The sequence below is a fragment of the Asterias amurensis genome, chromosome 22 (genome assembly GCF_032118995.1).
Source record: "Asterias amurensis chromosome 22, ASM3211899v1".
Taxonomy (NCBI): domain Eukaryota; kingdom Metazoa; phylum Echinodermata; class Asteroidea; order Forcipulatida; family Asteriidae; genus Asterias; species Asterias amurensis.
In genome coordinates, this window is record NC_092669.1 from 4,917,319 (window position 1) to 4,942,363 (window position 25,045).

Here is a 25,045-nt window from a genome sequence, read left to right on the forward strand (position 1 = left end):
ACGAACCCGTTTTTGTTGTTGTAGTTTTCCCCTGATTTCTTAGGCTTTCAACTTTCGAGTTCCTTTAAGGTAGATTCTGACAAATAGGGACCAATCGAAGATTTTGTTTTTTTCTTCTGAGGCGGCAGTATCTTATGGTCTCAGCAATTGTCACAAATTGTCAGCCACGCTGGCTGGCGATGGACATTAGTCACGTAGGGGATTTGGAATACTCGAGCCATCATCACGAACTCTCTGGTGTATAAATCCACCGCAGTCTATACACAAAGGACAGAATTATAATCCCCCATGTATGGTAATGGTACATACACAGGCCGCCACTGGATTGACCGGCTCACTGTGTGTAGCTACGCAAGAGTCCAGTAATTAACTAGTAGGCCTATTGACGATATTTTATTTTATTTTCCCGCGCACCAAAACTGCCACTGTCGTGGTGCTTTTCAGGATGGCATTTGTAAACTACAGAAAACGGACAATTTGCAGTGTTGTCCATAGCCTCCCCCAACACCAACAAACGTTACACAAAGACTACAACCGTCACACACATATAACAATCTAAATTATGTAATAATGATAATAATAATAAAATCATACTTTATAAGCCCATATCACTGTGAGGTCCCTATATACGCTGTGAAGGGAAATCAACAATTATTGTACAAAGTAAACAGATATGTTTTTAACCGGGTTTTGAATTGTTCTGATGTCTCAGCCTGTTTGACAACCTCTTGAAGACTGTACTCTAACTGAACTGCTGCATATTGGAAAGAGCGGGAACCGTACGACTTGGTTTAGATAACTGGGGGAGTCAGAAGGGATTTATTTGAAGATCGCAGATTTCTGGTTGAATGCAAAATTCAAGTTATGCAAGGGACAAGCAATGAACTGTTTTCGTCCAACTGCAAACCACCCAACCCCCCATAATTAATAAATAATTATATGATAAAGTTAAGTTTGCGGTTAAACCATGTACTGATAATATCTCAATGAGTTGGAGTTGTTCAGAAAAGAACCGTTGGACCCAACACGACGTTTTGATCAGTATGCTGATCTGGAAAAAATCATGCAAATACTTTATTTTAATTTTAAATAAAGCAAATAAAGACAAGTAAAGTGTATCTACACTAGCAAGAAAGAAACCAGTTATAAAACTGGTTTTGTCCAAATTTCACGCGACAACCAAAAGATGTTTTTATTTTTTACAGAAAACACCTGAAGAAAAACTATGTTAACACAACTACTATGGATGGAGCAAATTGTTGTTCAGAACATATAGAGCCCCCTTTGAAAAGATTTACAATATGTTAGCTTTCAAAATATTGGATTTGACGTACCCAATTAACCCAAACCACAATTTTTCTTATAATATTTATGCATGCAGGTTGACATTTAAGACAGGTGCCAAATATTAAATTCATTTGTGAGAACACGATACCCAAGAATAAATTTGCCTCTTAAAAATCAAACAACTCAGAATCCATAAATAATCAACAAATATGTAAATAAATTACGGCTAAAGATGGTCCTCGTGAGCACTTTTTTTAAATCATAGAGAATAATTCATACTTTAAGGAAGATTATTTTAATAACTTACGTCCAATTGTGATTGATTTATACATTGTGTCAATCAATCAGTCCATTCCTGTTAGTAATTCCACTCCCAAACTCACCGACCCCAACCCTCTCTCTCTCTCTCTCCCCGGCTTGGAAAAAAAAACCTCTATGATGCTTAAAGGCAGTGGACACTATTGGTAATTACTCAAAATATTTATTAGCATAAAACCTTTCTTGGTGACGAGTAATGGGGAGAGGTTGATGATATAAAACATTGTGAGAAACGGCTCCCTCTGAAGTGCCATAGTTTTCGAGAAAGAAGTAATTTTCCACGAAGTTGATTTCGAGACCTCAGATTTAGAACTTGAGGTCTCGAAATCAACCATCTAAACGCACACAACTTCGTGTGACAAGAGTGTTTTTTTCTTTCACTATTATCTCGCAAGTTCGATGACCGATTGAGCTCAAATTTTCACAGGTTTGTTATTTTATGCATTTTTTGAGGTACATTAACTGTGAAGACTGGTCTTTGACAATTACCAATAGTGTCCAGTGTCTTTAAGTCTATCATCTGTACCATGGTGTCATTATATCGACCTTACTTATCTATGTTTCTAATTCGTGTTGTTTGTATCATTAGTCCGTTTGTCTACTTCGTATACTGTTCTAGCGTTATGTATAAAATGTTAACAATGGTTAAAGGCAGTGGCCACTATTGGTAATTACTCAAAATAATTATTATCATAAAACCTTTCTTGGTTACGAGTAATGGGTAGAGGTCGATAGTATAACACATTGTAAAAAAAACGGCTCCCTCTGAAGTGACATAGTGTTCGCGAAAGAAGTATTTTCCACGAATTTAATTTCGAGACCTCAGAATTAGAACTTGAGGTCTCCACATCAAGCATCTGAAAGCACACAACTTCGTGTGACCATGGTGCAACAAGAGTGTTTTTTTCTTTATTAATATTATCTCGCAACTTCGACGACCAAATTGAGCATTTGTTATTTTATGCACAGTTTGAGATACACCAAGTGAGAAGACTGGCCTTTGACATTACCAATAGTGTTTATAGTCTTTAAACCCTTGTGTAGTTTTCTACCGTAACAGTAAGTATTTATTTATTCGTCTGTTAAGTGCTGTTATTTTGTTTTGTTTTGTTTTGTGTTGTAATGGGCACATCCATCACAAGCCTCGGCTTTTAGGACGATACACCCATGTGAATGTGGAAGTATATGTTATATTGATTGATTGATTGATTGATTGATTGATTGATATGTGCCAGAAGGTGTCATTCAAATTCCAAGCCGTGACACTTGTTTCCTTAAGCAAAACACTTAACCATTGCTTCGTTGGATGGGGCGTAAAGCCGTTGGTCCCATGTATTGTGTAACGCATGTAAAAGAATTAAGTGCACTTATCAAACAGAGAAGTAGGTTCGCCCGGTGTTCCTGGCTGTGGCTGCTGCATGCGCCATAGCACCTTGTAAACCCTTATAAGGTGCTTAATAATTTGGTCTCAGAATTCATTACTGCAATAACCTATCTTTCTGAAAGTTTGTGCAGTACTCAGCGCCTTGAGTATCTTGTTTGGTAGATACGTGCGCTGTTTAAGACTTCGATATTATTTTCGAACATTGTCTTTCGATCCCAAAGAAAAAAATATGAACATTGAAATGTCAACGGCCTTTTCTTTTTTGAGATTACCTGAAACTTGTTGCCTGTGAGTGGCCTTGAGTGACATTATGGTCTTATAATTAACTTTTGAAATCAAATAATTAAATCGGTGGCGTAGGTGAATCGGAAAAAAAACAAGTGCATTTTAGATGAAGCCTTAGTTATGCAAAGGGCCATTTCGGGGAATTAATTAACTTAACAACATGACCCTTTAAATCGTTTGGATAATATGTATTAATAAAATAGTATTGTGATAATTTCTGGTTGGCTCGTCTATGTGTCTAGACCGGTTGTCGACACAGTTTCTTCGTGAATAGTCAAAAGAACATAAAAAACATCCATCATAGCTTCGAACATTCAGTTCTTCACACGAAAAAAAACCCCAACAATATATCTCTGCTTTGGTATTAATATTATATAAAGCAGATAAATATATTGCCATCCTTGAATGTTCTTTAAAATATATTGAATAGTAAATTTCTCTTGTGGTTTATTTGTACGTTAAAATGATCAAACCAGTACCCAAGATTTATTTAAACGGTGCTTTCTTTGGTGTACAATTTAAAAATATTGTTTAACCTGGATGCGTTTTGCACACTTAAAAAACTCAAATTTAAAGGCATTTGACACTTGGTATTGTCCAAGAACATTAATCGCACTTGGTGTATCCAAACGTATGCATAAAATAACAAACCCGTACAAAAATACGTTGGGCTCAAATGGTCACTGAAGTTGCAAGAGAATAATGAAAGAAAAAACACCCTTGTTGCACTACTTTGTGTGTGTTTTTCTGATGCATTATAAAAGGCTTCAGAATTTTTTTCTGAAGAAACCATAGCTATCACTGAAATCAGTACAAAGAGTTAAAAGGCATTAGCATTTTAAAAGATTAAGGTTCTATCCATGGTATGTTGTGCGTCCACAACTGGACTAAATAATATAAATAGTTTACGCATCATAGTATATCTGATAGAAACGAACATGCTTTTTACTGATTTGTATAACCCATAATTCTTTTTTTCCAGGCTGTGCATATGCTGATGAATATTTTCGTCGGACAAAAGTGTTTTGTAGTGGCTTTGAAACTATACCACTCTTGACATGAAGACAGTGTTAATGAATTGATTAGAAACATACATACAAGTTTTCGCTACTCATAAATTGAGAAATGGTGTAATCTTGGGCCTTATTTATTTACGTCATCTTTAATGAGGGTAAACTCTGATCAGCGTCATGGAGGCCCTCAGTACAAACATTGTTTTAGTTTAAAAGCAAAAACACCATGGTCTCCTGGTTAAATGGTAAATCTTTACACAAAATTGTAGATTAAAAGACACCTACAGAAAGCGGTATGTTTTCTGTTCCTACCCGAAGCCAACCGTACAGTCATATAGTCTGGTAGAGTCTGTTGCTAGACTAGTCAGTGTCTACAACCAGGCGTATCTGTTAAAATGTCCGACTATTTGTCGTAAAAAACGTAAAGATTGCCACCAGTTGTTGGTACGGTCGGGTCTTACAGACTATTCAAGTTTCGTTGTCGTTGTCACTTTCATTTATTCTGAAACAGACTGTTTATGACGGTACTTTGACGTTTCAAAAAGTAAGTGTCACGTGCAGGTTTCATCGCGTCACACTGGCGCCTCTTCAACACGATTGGTCGAAGAAACAGAAGGACCCCTCCGACCACAAACACATACTCTGAAAAATGCATTCTTTTGGAGCATTATTTTGTTATTTACGTTGTCCCACAGGCCGCCCACGCCCTTCAGTGGAGTCAACAGTTTTACAACACAAAATGGCGGACCGTGTTAGTTTGCAAGGTAAAACGAAAACCACGTATTTAAAAGGGACATGTGACTGTGTGGATCATTTGAATTCTATTTAAAAACTTATTATCAAACCACATGGTTGTTTTTATCACGACGGGTTCAAACGCTTTTCATAGACCAACTCGCCGATCCAAGGCAACGTATCCTTTTAACAGTTTCCCGTAGACTGTGTACAGAAATGTGCGTGTACAGTTTCCCTTTGTTTTGCCCACGGTCACCAAGGTATCGAAAATGAGCAAATACGCACACCTATACAAACAATAAATCTTAGTTTTATCATTTTGAAAATCAGATTTGTATGTTTTATGAGCAAGCCTTGCTCTATGGTATGTTAACGAGCTGTGCATATTTTAAGACGACGTGTGAGATCAATGAGCCGTGCACCATCCTTGTAAAATTCACAAAAGGGCAGATCGTACAGGCAGACATTAAACGCGTGTGACGTCAGTTTAAGGGGATCTTTAAGCCAGATTCTTCGCTCATGACGTCAAAACATTGACAACTTATTATCTGCGCCTCATACCAGGATAGCGCAAACACCTTAATACTATGACATAACATGAATACCAGTTGCAAAATTCCATAGAGCTCTGCTTAAAGCAAAAAAAAAAAAAAAAAAAAAAAAAAAAACTGCTTAGCAAAATTGAGCAGGATACCAGTCACAAATTGTACATGTGACATGTTAGTTCGGCTAATAACCTTATTCTGAACGGTAGTTTGGCTGGTAACCTTATTCTGGTAAGCCAAATGTTATTTTGCTTAGCTCCTTTTTGTGATTAAGCAGCTTTATTGAAATTGGGCCAAGCGCAGAGACCACACTGTCCGCATACGCAACATAAATTTAGGAATTTTGTTGACCACTTATTGCGAATGTTAAAAGAGCAACGAGACGTCACGCACAAAAAACACTCATGCTTTCCCGCAACACACTAGACCTTATGATACCCAAATTCACACCGTCCTGTCGCCTTGGTCAAAACGATCCTTGATTAATTAACGCAGGCATCTTTTCTAGCGTCCTCAGCTGCCACGTGTGATGAAAGCTATTTACGCTACCCCTGTCTCTAAAAGCGCAAGAGATATTTCAATTAACTGACAGAGAGGGAGAAAAAAGTACGAGAGAGCTACTGATTTATCACGCTTAGCCAACAAGGCTCGTGCGGCTACCGTTGGGAGCGTCAGATCTCCCCGCGACGTAATATCGATGCAGACGCTCGTCAATTGATATTGCGGACCCCGAAACACTGTAGTGTAACACGTTCGGCAGAATTAGTTAAAGGCACCGGGACACGTTTTGGTAATTTGTCAGAGACCAGTATTCCCGCTTGGTGTATCCCAACATAATTCAGAAAATAACAAATCTGTGAAAAATTTGACTCGATTGGTCATCCAGTTTGCATAGAAAATAATGAAAGAACAAATACCATTGTTGCTTTAATTTGTGTGCTTTCAGATGCATAATCATCATGAACAAACTTCTACTGAAGTCTTTTATTATTAATTTCGGTGCTCAAAAACAATGTTAAGTTAGAGGGGACAGTTTCTCGCAACAGCTTTCATTGCTCGTTACCAAGTAAGGTTTTATGCTAACAGTTACTTTGAGTAATTACCAATAGTGACCAGTGCCTTTAACAACAAGACATCAACAAAAATTACCAACTGGCTTCTTATTTTATGTTTTATTAATAAGCCGTAAGGCGCCATACTTAGGCCTTTGATGGTGTGAAGATTTGGGTTTTAACATTTCGATTTCCAGTTACGCTTTTAGTTTTATTAGAAGTTTGAATTTTTCAAAAATGTTTGTCAAAACAAAAATGTAAGACGCCATACTTAATCAGCCACTGATAGAATGAAGACATTTTGTGGTTGACATTTTGATTTTCATTACGCGTTTAATAGTTTTATTTTTTTTAGATATCGCCGAAAATCCGGAGCGAATGTCCTTGCGCAGGAAAAAAAAAACAATCCCCAAGGAATACACAATATGAAAAGCGTTACCGCAGTATTGATTCTCAGATGCGAATGTTGGGGCATAACAACTGATATTTTTTTTTCTTCATATTATCACTATTCACCTCGAGGTGCCGACATACTAAGGGAATAAATGTGTAAGGTATTCATGAATGTCAATCAATGTGTGGTGAAGAGGTTTTCAACTAGTGGTTTAATCCCAACGAGGACTGGTTCTTGATAATTTTACCGAGACGAAGTCGAGGTAAATTATCAAGAACCAGGCCTCGGCGGGTTTAAACCACTAGTTGAAAACCGATTTAACACACTTTGATTCCCATTCATAAATACCTTTTCGGTCAAAAAAACATCAACACTTCTGGTCAAAAAGTAAAATAAACGCAAAAATTATAATTGTTCAATGATTTCTTTCAACACAACACCCCTCCAGCTATGAATGGTAAGGCCCTCCGCCGCCCTCGGGTAAACAACTCCTTATAAGGGAATGCTGTGCGCGTTGCGCGTATCGCGTGATGTGGCAATATGAATGAAGAAACTGTCTTATAAGCACAGGTGCAAGCAGGCGTGTCACGCCCACGTTTCAACACCGGTCATAAACAAGGTTTATAAACATAACGTTTATACACACTCACGTGACGCGCTCTCAATAGGAATAGCGAAACTGTCTGAGGTATTTGTGAATAGTGATTATCAATCGTTTGCATCCCTTAAAATCATGTAACTATCAGCTCTTAACCGCGAAATTGTATTGAACTCGACGTCATGAAATTGTTGCATATTTTATAAACGGCGTGAAAAACAGTTTCACACTCGCAAATTAAGGACTTGTTTTTCTTGCAAAAAATCAGAAAGTGTTGTTTGCCCATACCGATGTATGTGTGATGGATCATTGAACATCGAAAGGCTAACATTAATAATCGAAGGTCTTGTTTAATTTAGAAACATTTAAAATCACTTGGGCTAAATGGGAGACGAGTAGCAGTCATTTACATTAGGGCAATTTATCTTCCATCAGAGGTATTCATTTGAATGCCCCTCATTCGTATTATTTTGTAAAGTCAATGCTTAATACCGTCTCGATGTATATATTCGACCAGCTGTAGATAGTGTAGCTTCTGTACTCGGGAACTGGCCTTTTCGACAGTGAGTCCCAATTCAAAGTGAAGTCATAAAAGACACTAAAATTGGTTTCATAAAGAGTTAAGACTAGTCTTATCTCGAGTTAGGACCAGTTACTTGTCCTCAGGGACTAGCCTTAAGTTTTTAATATCTCCCAGGACCAATCCCTTAACTCTTTGTGCAATCGACCCCTTGACACCCTTGACAAATTGTCAAAGACCAGGGCCCAATTTTATGGCTCTGCTTACCGCCGAATTCTGCGCTTACGATCACGATTCCCCGCTTACGTGCAAGCGCCGAACTTCTGCGCTAGCCTTGTAAGCGTAGAATGGATAGTAATGTGAAGTACGCACGCGCAGAAGCCAAAATTCGCCGCTAACCCGTGAAATACGCTTGCCGTAAGCACATAATTCCCTGCTTCCGTAAGCGCCGATTCTGTGCTTACGGTAAGCAGGACCATGAAATTTGGCCCAGTTTATTCACTTGGTGTATCCCAACATATATGCATAAACTAACAAATCTGTGGACATTTGGACACGATCGAAGTGGTTCGAGAATAATGAAAGAAAAAACACCCTTGTGCAGAGTGTGCTTTCAGATACCAAATAAAAAGATTCATGCCTGAAGTATTTTAGAGTGAGAAACTACCTTTTTATCAAAACTTACGTTACTTCGTCAGAGGGAGCCGTTTCCCACAATGTGTAATTTAACTATCAACAGCTCTCCATTGATCGTTACCAAGTAAGTTTTTGTGCTAACAATTATGTTGAGTAATTTAGTGCCCAATGCCTTAAATATCTGAGTGAGAAATTACCTCTTTCTCTCAAAAACTACGTTACATCAGAGAGGGGTCGTTTCTCACAATGTTTAATACTTTCAACCACACTCCACTGCTTGTTACCAAGTAAGTTTTTATGCTATAACACTTAGTTGAGGAATTACCCATCGTGTCCAGTGTCTTCAAACAAGTGAAAAATTACCTCTTAAAAAAAAACTAATCAGAGGGAGCCGTTTCTCACAATGTTTTATACTATCAACAGCTCTCCATTGCTCGTGACCAAGTAAGTTTGTATGCTATATTATTTTGAGTAATTACCGCTAGTATCCAGTGCCTTTAATATCTGAGTGAGAAATTACCTCTTTCTCAAAAACTACGTTACTTCAGGGGTAGCTGTTTCTCAAAGTGCGTTACACTAACAACAGCTCTCTTTTTCTCACTAACTTGGTAGTTCTTATGCTAACAATTACTTTGATTAATTACAGTGTAGAGTGCCTTTAATGTACCTAAGGTGACGCATTATCATGTTGCGGACGGTAATGACACTTTCTGGTCAACTCAACTTCCCCGATGTCTCTCGCCTCTCTCAGGAAAAATTCCCCCGCATCCTCCCAAAACGAAGAAACATTCGTCATCTCTCTCCTTCAGAAGCTTCACATTATTGACACAGAAAGTTCAAATTGTTAAATGGTTTTCCCCTTAACCTTTGGAATACAGTTCTGATTGAGTTGCGATGGAGTAATTTATCACCCGGCTAAAAGGAAAGAAACATCCGATGTACAGACAACATCAGGCTCGCTCGACGTGAACGGTTCTTGCCCAAAGTGCACTACACAATATATATTTAGTAGGCTCATCCCGAGCCGTCTTCGATTAGTCCCCAGCGGAATACCAATGTGAAAATGCAGCCTAGAGGCTTGAATTAGAGGCTACTCAATATAGAGATACTGAAATGTTTCCTCATAGAGAACAGATATATCTTGCAAAAGGGCTGCATAACTTCGGTATACAGAGCCATGAAATTGGGCACTGGTTGCTACGTGATTGGAAGGTAAACGTTTAGTCATCAGTCATAAAATAAATGGCAATAACCAGACTGAATTGAATAGATGGTAAATAACACTGGGGATAACGAAAACTATTTGCCCTTTTCCCCCTTAAGCCGATGTGTGTATTAAAGCAATGCTCAATATAATAGATGTTAAAATTGCATCAGGGATAAAGAATATTAATTTTGATTTTTACCCATAATATACCGATGGGTTTTAGCACTGTATACGCAGCAATGCTCAGTAGTTTCCCGAGCTCTGTGAACAAAAGCCACAGGCGTATCAAAACTGAGTTTGTTACAGTGACTTTCGATAGTGTAATGCGGTTATGGAACAAGTCCTGTGTCCCACATTATTTGCAAATTGAGAAACGTTATTGTCAAAAACGTTTCTCAGATTATGTTATCCAATTTCGAATTGCTCTTCCTGCGTGGACTAAAACCGCTCCGGATTTCCGGCGACAACTCAAATGCAACCACCTTTTGAAATTAATTTTTCACAGGTCAGTTTTATTGTGTATATATGTACATTTATACAAGATATAAAGGCAGTGGACACTATTGGTAATTGTCAAAGACTAGCCTTCACAGTTGGTGTATCTAAACATATGCATAAAATAACTAACCTGTGAAAATTTGAGCTCAATCAGTCATCAAAGTTGCGAGATAATAATGAAAGAAAAAATTACACTTGTCACACAAAGTTGTGTGCGTTTAGATGGTTGATTTCGAGACCTCAAGTTCTAAACTTGAGGTCTTTCTCGAAAACTATGGCACTTCAAAGGGAGCCGTTTCTCACATTGTTTTATACCATCAACGTCTCCCCATTACTCGTCACCAAGATAGGTTTTATGCTAATAATTATTTTGAGTAATTACCAATAGTGTCCACTGCCTTTAAACAAACGAACGGTTCTATAAAACCAAAGGTATATTTTCCCTTAAAGAACAATAATATGTTTCCTCAATATGATTTTTTTTAAACTAGTTTGTTTATATACGGTCAGCATGACCCACAACAGCCTACAGCCTGTCAAAATAGAATATAGCCAACACAAACCACTATTGTTTATACTTGACAACTTGTCGACTGGCTATAGTAACCAAAAGAACACTGTTCTACGCGGCCAGCATAAATTGACACCTTATTTCAAATACGCTCGACGTCAGTGCAGAATTCCCTGCTTCCGCAAGCGCCGATTTTTTTGTTCACGATATAAAGTAGAGTCGTGAAATTGGGCCCATAACACATCACAGCAGTGTAACTTTGTTTGAAGACAACTGGTTGGATCTGTTGTTTCACTCAGTAGGCCTACACTGCATTGACGTAGCCAGCTACTATAGCGATTGTTAAACACCAACTCAACAACTAAAGATCTATCATGCTGAACCCACATGTCTGATTGTCACGACAAACACTCTGCTTACCCGCCATTAGGGGCACTTAACCTATGTTCAAACTCGACAGTCACTGTTGACCGAGTCAACATCTTGTTGTATAGTTCCCATCCCGTACAGTCCGCTCCGCCGCGGCGCATCTCTCATGCCGCGCGTAAGTGAATGCGAGGTAACCAATATTGGTTTATGGAACTACTCCTACCGGATTGGTTAAACACTGAGAGGTGCCGTGGACACGGTTGGTGCTTGGGGCAAACAAGAACTGACACCCCTAATGGAGAGATACTTCGAATAAACGAGTAAAAAAACAGCGCTCTATCGACCGGGTATGGGACAATAAATGACACGCAAGACTGAATACAAAACATCTGTATAATCGAATGACAGTTTGGAAAACACTTGCGTCATTTAGTTTCGGAAATGTATATTTAGATACAACAAGAATGTTATCGAATTCTATGTGTTGAGCCAGCAAGTCAAAATTAATTCCTTGGGTAGTTTAAAGTTGTTTACCAGTCACCCTGAACAAGCCACACATGTGGATATCACTTATAGGGCCTAATATAAACGTTAGCCTAAGCTGAAAAAGTACAACATGTGGTATGGAATACAAATCATTCACTCAAACACCTATTTGAAAAGATTTTTTAATAAGTTTTTAAATTTGGGTAAAAGGGAAGGTACACGTTTGGTAATTGTCAAAGACCAGTCTTCTCATTTGGTGTATCCCATCATAACCATAAAGTATCAAGCGTGTGAAAATGTGGGCTCAATTGGTCATCGAAGTTGCGAGTAAATTATGAAAGAAAAAAACACCCTTGTTGGACGTATTTGTGTGCTTTCAGATAAGAATAAAAGACTTTTAGCCAGAAGTCTTTTATTATTTTAGTGAGAAATTACCTCTTTCTCGAAAAATAAGTTACTTCAGAGGGAGTCGTTTACCACAATGTTTTATACTATCAACAGCTCCCCAATGCTTGTTACCAAGTCAGTTTTTAAGTTAATATTTGTTTTGAGTAACTACCAAACGTGTACCTTCCCTTTAAGAAACAGATGATTGTTATACCACTGCGGGCAATTTCAAGCAATCAATAAAAAAAAACATAAAAAAACAGAATTGGAAGAGTCTTTCATATTGGATACCCATCAAAGTTACCTTTGGTTCAGTCCACATGAACTAGTTTAGATCAGGGTATTCCAAACATTTTGCGCTCTGCGCTCACTTTGAAGTCAGCAAAAAAATATATGACATTTTGAGATCACGATTATGAAACAAAACACGCAGAGGTCGAGTCAGTGAATCATGCTCATGCGTTCAATATTGAAAAGAAAGAAGAGTACATCAATCTAAGTGTTTGCTTAAGGGATGTCTTGAGTTTGTTGTAAGTGCCCCGGTTGTACATTTGTGGCTTTTTTCCAGGGGGTGTGCACTTCATCAAAGAATGGCGCATGATGTTCAATTTCTTTGAAAAAGGAATATTTCAAGTGGATAAATAGAGAGAGTAGTTGAAGTCGAGTCATCTGAAATTCAGCCATGGATATGAATTGAGTTAAAAATAAAAAGTAAAAATATTGCTCTGAATAAAACTGACACACATTCACCATTCATTCTTATGATCCCTTGAAACTCAGGGGGCGTCTCAGAATTTGTATTTTTTTTTTTTTGTATTTTGAACGTTCATCAGGCAAAATGTGTTCTTTCGAGTTATGATTCTGTGAGAGTTCATTAAGGAGTCGAGGACCAGCTACCTCAAAAGCTCTAGGACCAATACCATTCTTTGTTTGTATGAATACTTGGTCAGGGCCCAATTTCATAGAGCTGCTTAAGCACAAAATTTTGCTTAAGCAAAAAAATCATTGCTTTTTAAATCAGATTACCGGCCAAGACTCAACTGTTATGCTGTATAAACAACAGCTAAAATACCAGTCACAAGCAATGTATATGGCATGAACTTTTGGCCGATAACATGTGTAAAGTAAGCGAGCTATTTTCGTGCTTAAGCAGCTCTATGAAATTGGCCCCAGATAATGTTAGTGAATACATTGTGTCGGAAGGGCTGCTGTAAAGTTTCTGTATACAAAGAGGAGCAAACGGAAATTTTAGGAGGACCGCTGCTGGCTGCTTGCAGACTTCATGTTAAACATAACTATTGCTCCTTATAAAATGTGCGCATGGTTTGAAGTTTAGCATTATGAATTAAGCCAATGTTTCTGCTGCCACCTAGCGTTTGAAAGCCGCCCAATCTATCAGATTAGGCTCACGAAGCTTGGACTATGACGTCACACTTTAAGGCCCGTATTCTAAGAAATGTACCTTTGACTTTGCAATGAAGTCATTATAAAAAATGCAACAACTGATTTTGGTCAGCAGCCGAAATTAAGGAAATTTAAATCTTTACATGCTGAAAAACATATTTTTTTTTCACGGTTTTCACAAGACTCGCACAACGGATTGAGCAAAGGTTTGTTATTTCTTGTATAAAGGTTGATGATGGTTGATGACGCAAACCATAGACACTGTTTGTAACTAGTTCGTATAATCTTTATTATATTATAATTTGAAGCACATGAATTTGTTTAAAGACAGTGGACATTATTGGTAATTGTCAAAGACCAGTCTTCTCACTTGGTGTATATCAACATATGCATAAAATAACAAACCTGTGAAAATTTGAGCTCGATTGGTCGTCGGAGTTGCGAGATAACTGAGAAAGAAAAAAAACACCCTTGTCACACGAAGTTGTGTGCATTAAGATGCTTGATTTTGAGACCTCAAATTCTAAACTTGAGGTCTCGAAATCAAATACTTTCTCGGAAAGTATGTCACTTCAGAGGGAGCCGTTTCTCACAATGTTTTTGCTATCAACCTCTCCCCATTACTCGTTACCAAGTGAGGTTTTATGCTGATAATTATTTTAAGTAATTACCAATAGTGTCCACTGCCTTTTAAACTAGCCTTTTCTAAATGGCCACATCTGAAATCACCAATGGCACGGTTGAAATGACTAGAGACTGTACTTCGAAAGGCGTCAAACCAACTCAAAAACAATTCATCAAAATTGCTTACTTGCACTTTTCTTGTGCAAATAATTGTACAACCGCAATTCAACCACAGTCCATCGACCTGTTTATTGTTTACCGACCTATAACTGTGGGTTAAGTTGAGATAAATAATAATTGCTTCTTAGGTGAGGATTACTGGCAAATCCACCACAAAACACACGATGGGTGTGTATCCGAATCCCAAGAGGGACACAACTTAATTTTGAGAATAATTAAAATTGAAGAGTCGCGGAAAATCTTCGATCTGTGATTAAACAACGTGATCAATACTCATTTTTTTAATGATATTTTTTCTTCTTCATCACCTAAAAAGATCTATAGCTTTTCAGAACTGCAAATCTCTACCGACTATATAGAGGTTAATAAGTAATATCTTTACGTAGAGTGCGCTTGTAATCTGTACGACGAAGCTGGGTAAATATCGGTACCCACTTGGGAGGTTCAAACGAGCTGGGAAGTGTGCCGTCTGTCAAGCCCCCACGGACGGTGCGTGAGCTACTACGCCGAGCACCGTGGTGTCAAGTCTCGCGAAAACACGCGCGATCGCTTTACAGTCCCGCATTCCCTCACGAGAACTCAATCTCTCTGACGGTATTGAGGTGGGTTGTTTTATTTTAAAGGCACTGGACACTCGTGGTTATTAGTCTTAAATTGGAGTGATTCATGGAGTGAAGTGTGCAGAATGCATCCGTGGTCTAAAATGATTTTGAAAATGTATACCAAAGAAAGCACCTCTTAAATAAATCTAAATTGATCGTAGTTTATTATAATAACAAGTAATAAATCAGAAGGTAATGTGACTATTTCATAATGTATACATTAAAGGCAATGTATACTATTGGTAACTACTAATTGGTAAAATAATTGTTAGCATAAAAACTTACTTGGTAATGAGCAATGGAAGCTGTTGATAGTATAAAACATTGTGAAAAACGGCTCCCTCTGAAGTAAATAATATAAAGGAGATAGGCCTAATTTCTCACCCAAATAATCATTAGAAGACTTCAAGCCTGTAGCCATTTATTAGGCATCTGAAAGCAAACAATTTGTGCAACTTTTATTCTCTTGCAACTTCGATGACCAATTGATTCAAAGTTTTCACAGGTTTGTTATTTAATTCATATTATGTTGGCATACACCAAGTGATAACACTGAGTTCTAACAATAGTGCCCACTGTCGACTTCACAACGATAGTCGTAAGTTTGGTCCTATAACGTCCTAACTTATTCCTAGAACTCGTTGTGAGTTATTATAAACTTAAGGCTAGTCCTAAGTTAGGACGAGTGACCTACTTTGAGATAAGACTATAGTCTTAACTCTTTGTGAAATCCACCACAGTGCCTTTAACCAAGTTGGCTTGGGTGTAGCGGTGTAAGGTGAGACTTACAGCGCGTCTTGAGGGTGTGTGTCTTAGGTAGAAGGATGAAGAGACGGTAAGGTCAGACTGTGTTCATAATGATCCTTTGGTCGGACTATATAAGTGCGAAAGCCGCTCAGAAATATTATTAATAAAGTCATTGAATTCTCTGGTGGATGAAAGTGCGTCTTGTCATGTAGCTAGAGATCATGAAAAGGAAATTAAGAAATGTGTACTAAGATGTGCTAGGAATAAGTTAGAATGAAAAAAGAAGGTAGAAACAAACTTAAAGGCAGTGGACACTAATGGTAATTACTATACATAATTATGAGCATAACAACCTTACTTGGTAACGAGTAATGGGGAGTGGTTGATAGTATAAAACATTGTGAGAAACAGCTTCCTCTGAAGTGACATAGTTATGGAAAAAGAAGAAATTTCCACGAATTTGATTTCGAGACCTCAGAATTAGAATTTGAGGTCTCGAAATCAAGCATCAGAAAGCACACAACTTCGTGTGACAAGGGTGTTTTTTCTTTCATTATTATTTCGCAACTTCGACGACCAATTGAGCTCAAATTTTCACAGGTTGATTGTTTTATGCATATGTTGAGATACACCAAGTAAGAAGACTGGTCTTTGACAATAATATTACCAATAGTGTCCAGTGTCTTCTACGTAATTGCACGTTCATACGTCACTGAACGGTTATCCAATCCAATCATTGCATTCACCAAAGGGATTGAATAGCAAGTAAAAACTGATGAAAGTAACATAAATTTTACAGCCAGTTATCTCTGTTATTTTCTTTCGACGTCGTGTAAATAAAAATGTCAAATGTTTATAAAACCTCCTTCTCCATTCAAAAAATTGTGTTGTGTGTTTATTTCTTACCTCAAATGTTTGGTAAATAAAAACCTAACCTATATCGAAATGAGCCCCCCCCCCCCCCCCTTTTTCCACGAGAAAAAAAAAGAAGAAGAAGTTTGAGAAAGAAAGAAAGACAAACATGAACACGCATAACACACAAAAACCACCAAAAACAAGTACGGTTTCACCACGACTCCAATAAATATAAATTTTAAAACTAATTGGCTCAGGCCTGCATTCATTTTGAATCAAATAAAAATCGCTGGTCTTATTTGAAAGTAAAATTGATCAAACATGTAGATTCTTCATTTCCCCCGCGCTCTCCAAAACAATTCCACACGCTGATTGTGTGAAGTTAGTGCTGAATGCGCAATAGTGGCTCAAAGGCACCGGACACATTATTTGTTAATGTCAACGACCAGTATTATCACTTGGTGTGTTCCAACATGCATAAAAAAAAAAAAAAATCTGTGAACATTTTGAGTCATTGGTCATCGAAGTTCCAAGAGAAAAATCACAGATGAAACGCCCTTGTTTCACAAAAATGTGTGTGCTTTCAGATGCCTAAAAATGTTCTGGCCTGAAGTCATTAATCGTACTTAGATAACTTGAGTGAGAAATTACCTCTTTCACAAAAAAATACGTATACTTCAGAAAGAGCCGTTTTTTCACAATGCTTTATAATATCAACAGTTTTCCGCAGCTCTTAAAGCCATTATACACTCTCGGTAAACAGTATTTTCCAAGTCCCACACTTCGTGTATCACAACTTCTATATAAAATAACAAACCTGTGAAAATTTAGGCTCAATCGGTCATCGGAGTCGGGAGAAAATAACGGGGAAAACCCACCCTTGTTTCCGCACGTTTCGCCGTGTCATGACGTGTGTTTAAAATAAATCCGTAATTCTCGCTATCGAGAATTGATATTGTTTTAATGTTTTCTCAAAAAGTAAAGCATTTCATGGACTAATATTTCAAGAGAAGTCTTTCACCATTACCTTCTGTAAACCCTATAAATTATTTGTAAATCTGTGAACTTTTTGTTTTTTTCTGTACCGAAAGTGTATAATGGCTTTAAGTACCAAGTATAAGTTTTTATGCTTACAATTATTTTGAGTAAAGTTACCTATAGTGTCCAGAGTATACCTTGCTTTCAAGAGTGAAACAACAAATGCACTTTTGCCCGATAGTAATATTATTTTTGAGTAATTGCCAATAGTGTCCAGTGCCTTTAACGCCTGCATTTACAAGCGCTAGACCGTTCAATGTTTATTTCATCATTTGTAACTCGAGTAAACATGACGTACTTGAAAGGACCCCAGTATATCAAGTCTTTCGAAAGGGATGGCGAAGGGGTTCGCCATCTCCAGGGTTTGAAGAAAAGGGAAGGGGGCTGTTTGAGCAAACCCACGGGAAAACCAGCTCGACACTCGAGTATTTTTTTCAAAACTCTGCCATCTTGATCATAAGAGTGAAACAAATCTACACTTGAGGTGCAACAACAATCTGTCTTGACATATCGCCAGAAAAATCTCCAAAGTGGTTTTGATTGTAAGACTTGTTAGTGGACACAATTTGTACAACTCATGACCTTAATGTCAAACTTGAAATGCTGTCTGAGATGTTTAAAAACACTTGAATAAGAGGTTAAACAGAGTGATAATGTAGAGGTCTGTGGGAAGGACATGACCGCGGGATTTGTCTTCGCAGAAGCTTGCTTCGGTTCACAGAATACCCTAGTTTGTTTTATTGACTAAAAATATGATCAAGTCTCAACCTGTAAAGGTATATACTAATAATTATAATAACATCGAAGTCTAATATAGCGCACGTATGTGCGGCCCCGAAATGTAGCCCGAGCCCCAAATGTCGCCTGACCTAAATGTAGCCCCATTAGGTACATGTTTGGGGCTACATTTAGGTCAGGCGACATTTATGGCTCGGGCTAGATTTAAGGGCCGCACACACTACCAAACAAGGTACTCAAGGCGCTGAGTATATACAAACTTACAGAAAGATAGGTTGTTGCAGTGATGGATTCTGAGACCCAATTAATAGCACCGTATGGGTTTATAAGGTGCTATAATATGGCGCTTACAGCAGCCACAGCCAGGAACACCGGGGCGAACCCCTTCTCTTTTCGATAAGTGCTCATAGGTTATTTTACATGCGTTACACAACACACGGGACCAACGGCTTTACGTCCCATCCGAAGATCAGTAAAGATAAAAAAACATAATTCGTACAATTAAGTCTGAAAGCCAACCGATTCTGCGAAATCTCTCTAAAATGAGATCATAATACTCAAGGACCAGTCTTCTCACTTGGTGTATCTCACAATAAATGAAAAAAACAGTGGAAATTTGAGCTCAATTGGTCGTCGAAGTTGCGAGATAATAATGAAAGAAAAAACAATCTTGTCACACAAAGGTTTGTGCTTTACGATGCTGGTCTTTGAGACAACACAATTTAATTCTGAGGTCTCGAAATCAAAATTTTGGAAAATTACTTCTTACTCGAAAACTACGTTACTTTAGAGGGAGCTGTTTCTCACAGTGTTTTATTATATCAACAGCTCTCCATTGCTTGCTACCAAGTTGTGCTTACAGTTATTTTTAGTAATTACCAATTGTATCCATATACGTGGCTATAATTATAAGACTTCGATATTATAAAATGGGGACCCTAAACCCCCGATCGGAGTGCCCACTCACACCCAAATGGGATAATCTGACCCCAACTGGGAGCGAAACAAATACCCCAAATGGGAGTATGTGGGTGACAACTCAGTTAACAATACACCCCCCTCTGATCCCTATGGGGGTATATTCATCAAAATTACTGAGACCACGTCGCCAAGAGTCAACTTTCAATCACCCCGCTCTAATGAAATCATGTCTATGCATGCGCCGACCTTTAAGTCACGGGTTGTCAGACCCAGATGCCATTATCGTGTCTCCACAGGAGATTTATGAATGAAATACTCGGAAAAAATATCCTTGTTGTGTAGGTTAAAGACACTATTGGTAATTACTCAAAAATAACTGTTAACATTCAAACCGTACTTGGTAACGAGCAATGGAGAGCTGTTGATGGTATAAAACATTGTGAGAAACGGCTCCCTCTGAAGCAACGTAGTTTTTGCGACAGAGGTAATTTCTCATTAAAATGTTTGAATTGCATTCGAGACCTCCGCTGACGTCTCGAAATCAAGCATCTGAAAGCGCACAAGGGTGTTTCTTTCCTCCATTATTCTCTCACAACTTCGACGACCAAATGAGTACAACTTTGTGTTTGAGAAAGATGTAATTTCTTAATTTAATACGTCATGCCTGAAGCCTTTTATTAGGCATCTGGACTCACACACACTTGTGCAACTTGGGTGTTTTTTCTTGTATAATGCTCAAACAAATTCGACGACCAATTGAGTCCAAATGTTCACAGATTTGTTTGGAGGGTCTGTGGAGCTGACATTTTAGTCACAGACAGTGCTCTAGTTTTGTGTGACAAACCATATTTATTTACTTAGCATTTCATCTGGTTCCCATTGTGGCTGTAGCTTGTAAGCATAAACACTTGGCGATAAGCACCAAAAAAAAAAAATTGCTTAATAATAGAAACAAGGTTAGATAAGAGATGTTAAATGAAACGAGGTTACCAAACAAAATGACATTAATTTTACATTTGTGACTAAAGCCCCACTTTGTGTTTTGCTTAGCAGAGAAATGTGTCGAGCAGTATTTTCGGCTTAGCAGCTTTGGGACAAAAGCCCAATTTCATGACGCTATTTTAAGCAGATAAAACTTTTTCAGAAATAAATTTCTTTGCTACGCAAAAATTTAGTAGGTGCACCAGTCACAACAATTTTAGCTAAAATTAATTATGGCTGGTAACCTTTTTTGTGTTAAAGACAGTGTACACTATTGGTAATTGTCAACGACCAGTCTTCTCACTTGGTGTATATCAACGTATGCATAACATAACAAACCTGTGGAAATTTGAGCTCGATTGGTTCTCGGAGTTGCGAGATAACTATGAAAGAAAAGAACACCCTGGTCACACAAAGTGATGTGCTTTTAGATGCTTGATTTCGAGACCTCAAATTCTAAACTTGAGATCACGAAATCAAATTCATGGACAATTTCTTCTTTCTCGAAAACTACGTCACTTCAGAGGGAATCGTTTCTCACAATGTTTTATACTTTCAACCTCTCCCCATTACTCGTTACCAAGTGATGTTTTATGCTAATACTTATTTTGAGTAATTACCAATAGTGTCCACTGCCTTTAAGCAATTCTTTGCTGTACTTGGAAATTTTTGTTTGCTTACAGGCTTTATGAAACACTGGTTACAATGCTAATAAGCAATCTTGAAGGTTCAACCACCGACCAGATGGGTTAGTCACAAAGCCCCTTTTCCAGTTTTGAGTAATGACCTGGCTTTAGCAATGCATGGGAGTTGTAAATTGAGGTTTCATGTTAAATTGATGGTCATGCCTGCATTAATGGTATTAATTTTCCGCAGAGCGGTGATGGTTTTATAAAAATAAAAAGGGTCACTGTTAGTTTTCTTAAAGGGATGGTCACAAACTTTTATATGTTGGTGTATCCCAACATATGCGTAGTTGTAAAATAATAACATGTCTGTGAAAGTTTAGAATCAATTGGTCATCGATGTTGCGAAAGAATAATAAAAGAAAACAACAAGCTTGTCGCGCACTGTTGTTGTGTACTTTCAGATGCCTGGAAAAAAGCTTCAGGCCTGCGAAGTCTTTTTTAATATGATCAGTGAGAAAGTACCTCTTTCTCCAAAACGACGCTAAACTTCAGAGGGAGCCGTTTCTCACAGTGTTTTATACCATCAATAACTGTTATCACTGTCTCGTTCACAAGTAAGTTGTTTTGTTAACAATTACTGCAAGTAATAGCAAAAGTGTCCAGTGGTTTTAAGACAATATGGCCAAAGTGACAAGTGAATGAGTTGCGTTGATGTCATTGCAATTCTTGCGTAAACTGCAACATGGGTCTCTTAATGGCGTACAGTAGATTTGCATTGACGTCACACCATTTGAAAATTATTAAAAATGAATCTGTGTAGGTATTGTTTATAAAAAAAATGTTTAAAACGTCACACCATTTTAAAACTGTGACATCCGGATCTGCGCAGTATTGTTCAAAATAATTGTTTAAAACGTCACACCATTTCAACTGCTAAATCGGATATGCGCAGTATTGTTTAAATTGTAAAAACGTCACACCGTTTCAATAATAAAATCGGATCTGCGCAGTAGTGTCTTAAACAATTGTTTACATTGTCACACCATTTTAAATTATAAAACCGGATCTGCGCAGTACTGTTAAAACCAATTAGTGTTTCAAACGTCACGCCATTTGTTTTCAACTATTACATCGGATCTGCACAGTATTGTGTCAAACAACTGTAAAAACGTCGCACCATTTTGATTAACAAAATCGGATCTACTTTAGTGTTTTCTTTAAAACTTATTAAAGAAGACACAATGCTATTCATTCTGAAGACATTAAACGGACGTGTCTTGGAAATGAAAATATCGAAGTTTACGAAAACATGAAGTTGAGTATTGAGTATTGCCCTAGGGATCTCAATATACGTCTGACCTCACACGCCTTATCATCCATTAAATTGTTCACAATAAATCCGTCTTAGTGACGTTGACTTCCCGAATAACAGGTATTAACGCGATAAATCGCGGATTAACTTGTGTGATAACATCTTTAAAGGATTAAACAGGTATCGTATTATGAAAAGTGTTTTGATTTCAGGAAGGTATGTGCTATGATCAAAACATTGATGGACGTAAGTATGTTTTTCTTTTCGTGAGTGACACTCTCGAATCTTGCAAGCGTGTCTTGCAATCATAATAAAAGCGCTGGACACTTTTGGTAATTACTCAAAATAATTTTGTTGCATCAAAACTTACTTGGTAACGAGAAATTGAGAGATGTTGATAGTATAAACACTGTGAGAAACGGCTCCCTCTGAAGTTACATAGTTTTTTAGAAAGGGGTAGTTTTTCACTCAAAATACTTCAAGCCTAAAGCCTTTTAATGGGCATCTGAAAGCACACAAATTTGTGCAACAAGGGTGCTTTTTCTTTCTTTTTTTGTTTAAAACAACTTCGCCAATTCCACAGATTTGATATTTTGTTAAGCATATGCTGGGATACACTAAGGGACAATACTGGTCATTGACAATTACCCAAGGTGTCTTATAACTTTAATGAATTGTTTTTACACACAAATATTCTCACAAGAAAGTTGATTCGTCACAACAGCTTTTTATCTTTACTTTACTCATTCCAATTGATTTTTTTCTTTCTTTTAGTCAGTCCTCTAGTAACCAGTTGTTTCTTTTTGACCGCCAATACTTTTTTCCGTGAATGGTTTTCAGCGCTTATAAAACATTTTTTTTACTAATCCGCCGCCCAGTACTTAAGCAGCATGCATCATCAGAGTCCAGCATTCTCCAGAAGACGATCAGAGCATACTGATGAAACGTCGAGTTAATCCAACGGTTCTTTTCAGAACCACCCCGACTCATTTAGAGATAGTCATTACACGGTGTTACCGCAAACTCTTCTATATCTTATTTCCACCATGCAAAGTTTCAGATCCTACTTAATTTTTTTACTACACACAAGTTGTTTGGTTTGTTTGTATACGCTTTTGCGAAATGAATCGAAACTCAACATGTGAAGAGCGAAGAGTACTGTCAGAAACTAATTACAGTTCAGAGAAGAAAATATTAAAGAAACTGTAAAATTTATGATACACTTTTAATTCCAAAGGGCAGCAACTATTATAACAATCGAAAGCAAAGCGGGGTTGATGGTGTATTACACCTCAAAGTGATTGGTGAAAATGAAAAACAAACTAAACTAAAACTAAGACTTTTTTTTAAATTGAAAGAAAAAGAATATGTTTAGGGCTAAACTATAAACATTTCACAGCGTATCACTTGTCTTTAAAGGGGGCAGATGACTTCAAGTCAACAGATTTACATCAGCAAATTATTTTCGTGCGAAGTCATCTCAACGGTTTTCTCCAAAATCCCCCGGAGATTTGACATTAAAGGCCCTGGACATTATTGGCAATTAGTCAAAATGTTTGTTGGCATAAGGCCTTACTTGACAACAAGTAATGAGGAGCTGTTAATAGAAAGGGCCAATTCCCCGTCAAATAAAAAAGTACTTGAAGCCTTTTTTAATATTTTACATTTGAAAGCACACAAAGTAATGCCACAATGGTGTTTTTCTTTCAATAAATTCTTTTGAAAATTCGATGACCAATTGATTTTGAACCCCAAAATGCTCACTACACTACAGGTTTGCTATTTTATGAATGTTGGGATACACCAAGTGAGGATGCTGGTCTTTGACTATTACCAAAACGAGTCCAGGGCATTTCAACATCTTCAATGGTAGAATAACAATCGGCAAAACACACACAAAATATAACAGACTGAACTAAAACGCCTACCTGTGGTGGTGGTGGTGGTGGTTGCAGAGGCGCGCGAGTCCTGTTTCTCTAGGCGGCAGTATTGTGTGTTTCAACGGGTATCTCTCGGGTGTTGGCGTACTACACTCTCGTTTACTGTTGAACTCGTGCTGTGTCCGCGCAGAAATAAACACACGTGTCAAGTTAACCGTTTGCGATCTCAAAGCTAAGTGACGGACCCAGCGCAAAAGTCACCCCTTATAAACCCCAACTCGCGCAAAGCACTGTGGGTACTTCAAAGTTGCCACCCCCTGGCCCCCTGATCTAATCAGACTAGCGCGCGCATCGCTGGTAACACGTCAACTATTGACTCAGTAAAAGGTCCGTTTACTAGTTGCTGTTACAGTCAGGTTAACATAAAACTTTTTACATCAGCGACGCGAATCTCAACCTAATGACGTACTAAAAACCGCTCAACGCACATGGATAAGTCCTTGCGTCTGTGTGTCTGTTGTTATGCAGTGGAGACACTGCTGTCAGGACTGAAAGCTAAAGGAAGCATGGATATATCTGGCCACCAATTGATTGTTTGCTCCAATGGTGTGGAAGGCAAAAATATCTTTTTTTTAGCATTCGTAGAAACCCAATCGTCCAGTTGGAGGCGAATGATTGCAGCCCCCCCCCCCCCTAATTCTCCCGGACCTTACGTAGTTAGAGTCCATCAATTTGACATGACTCTTGAATTGTTACGGTCTGTGGGACATGTGATAGTGATTGCCAGGGATGACCCATTCTGTGCACCCTTCAAAATGGGTTTATTTTAAAACACAAGCCATGGATAATTGGGTTTAGGAATTAATGAGTGGGGGTGGCTGAAGATGCTTATTCCACCCACGTATGGGC

At 37.9% G+C, this 25,045-nt stretch overlaps 1 protein-coding gene across 2 annotated transcripts in view; it reads right to left on the reverse strand.

Moving 5' to 3' along the window:
• LOC139953930 (uncharacterized) overlaps positions 1-24,356 on the reverse strand; it is a 49,253-nt gene extending 24,897 nt beyond the window's left edge. The window contains exon 1 of one of the 2 annotated variants that reach the window (XM_071953538.1): positions 24,190-24,356. The gene's annotated coding sequence lies outside the window, so the exon portion shown is untranslated. Of the gene's footprint in view, positions 1-24,184 lie in introns of both variants that reach the window. The other variant, XM_071953537.1, reaches the window with a different exon arrangement.
• Between the last annotated feature and the right edge of the window lie 689 nt (positions 24,357-25,045).